At 38.0% G+C, this 1,867-nt stretch overlaps 1 long non-coding RNA gene across 1 annotated transcript; it reads right to left on the minus strand.

The window, feature by feature from the left end:
• Positions 1 to 1,401: 1,401 nt before the first annotated feature.
• On the minus strand, positions 1,402 to 1,867 carry LOC122143424. The gene is made up of 3 exons (XR_006159167.1): positions 1,788 to 1,867; positions 1,624 to 1,677; positions 1,402 to 1,476 (listed from the first exon to the last, which is right to left on the minus strand). It is a non-coding gene; the product is annotated as an uncharacterized LOC122143424 (long non-coding RNA).

Consider the following 1,867-nt stretch of genomic DNA (forward strand, 5'->3'; position numbering starts at 1 on the left):
ATTTCCATTTTTGCTTTTCTTTAGTGTGTTATGTAGGTATTTGTACATGTATAAGATCTGCAGAGTTACAAAGCTTAAAGTCTCCCACTAAAGCATTTATTCTATCTAAGAGATAAGGCTGATCCAGACCGTGCTAAACGGCTCATTCAAACCCCCCCACATGTCTACGTCAAGATGTGGAAAGATTTGCGTAATGCCTTCCAAATGTTCACGCAAAGAAAGAAGGTGTGGTTTCAGGAACCGCAGTTAGTGTTGAAGCAGCCATGTCAGGGAGACGCTGTGTGTTTCTAGGCGAAAGCAAAAGCACTTTATGTGGCCTTCCAAAAGTAGATGCAATGAGGAATCATTATTAAGATTTATTTACAACAGAACAGCACAACCCAGATGTTCGAATTTGTACAACACATTTTATGGATGACAGTTTTGTGAACCTAGGAGAGTACAAGGCTGGCTGTGCACAAAGGCTATTTCTAAAAAAAAAAAAAAAAAAAGGGTAAATTCCAAAAAAAAAAAAAATGTAAAAATGATGTCAATTCCGACTTGCTATGACAGTTTGGCGCCTTATTCTGGAAAATTAATACTGTATCTGTTATTCTTAATAGTAAGTATTTGCTATTGACCGTTCAAATGCAGAGAGTTTTGCGCTGTGTTAGATTCGCATTATGTGCTGTATGCGCGTGAGAGAGGGAGAGCAGGACAGGGTCACATCACAGCAGTGGATAGTCAGCTTTTCTAATCGCTCGGCTTGTGTAATGCAAAGACATCGAGCATCATCCACCTGTGTCTGTCATGCGACTCCTGTTCCCCTTTAGCTTGAACTGATGGTTAATGTAAAACTAAGAAATTATTTTACTGTCTTTACATGTTATGTTGAAAATGAAGGCTAGTGATTATGGGAAAAGGGGCGTTACATTTCCGACGAGTGCTTGTGGTGTTCGGCCAATCACATTGCATTGGGTCAGCTACAATCAGAGCAGCCTGTGCTTGTCGGAAGGAGGGACTTTGTTGAAAAAACGATGTGTTTGAGAGAGGCAGGACATAGGAGGAACTACAATAATGTGTACAGTATATGAAAATAATGTTTTTTTTTGAATATTAAAGCATGTCAACATATTCTGTTACACCAAATACACAAAATAATGGTCTTTAAAATAGCATCATATGACCCCTTTTAGTGATAAATACCCCAGTAATTACTGAAATTGACTTACTTTGCATTCTTTTCGTGTTGTGTGGTTGGTTGATGGTCTTTGGTCTTGAGAGAGTCTTAGGACAGAGAACGTGTTCTCTATTTAGAAAAAAGTGGAAAAATTTTTTGTATTAGCTTGTGTTAGGCCACTTTGACTCATTTTGCGGTGTGTTGTTTTTGATTTTCCTCCATATACTAATTAATGCTTTTACCTTGAGTGATAGATGGGTGTTCTTCCCAAGTTTCCAGCTGGCGGTCTGCATGAGAGAAGCTCTCTCTGAAATGAGCTTAATTGACATTACAAAAGTTACTCATTCAGCTGCTTTGTATTTTAGCTTATTTAGCTTTACATTTTTGCTTTAAACAAGCACATTTTCTATAGTATACCTAGATGAAATGCTACAGTATTTCCAAAAGTGAGTCATACAACTTACGCTGTGTTCTTTCTTGCTTGGAACTTGAAGGTCTCAGCACAGAAAATGCATTCTCTGATGGATTGTACAGAAAATGCTGAATTACTTAATGTGAGGCTGTCTTTAGTGTACAGTAATTGTCCTTTTGTTTTCTTTTATCAGATACTAATTAATGCTTTTTTTACCTTGAATGTCAGATGAGTGTTCACCCCAAGTATCTTGTGGCTCATCTGCCTGGGAGAAGCTCATGGGAATATCTGGAGCT

The sequence above is a fragment of the Cyprinus carpio genome, unplaced genomic scaffold, assembly GCF_018340385.1.
Source record: "Cyprinus carpio isolate SPL01 unplaced genomic scaffold, ASM1834038v1 S000004440, whole genome shotgun sequence".
Classification (NCBI taxonomy): Eukaryota; Metazoa; Chordata; class Actinopteri; order Cypriniformes; family Cyprinidae; genus Cyprinus; species Cyprinus carpio.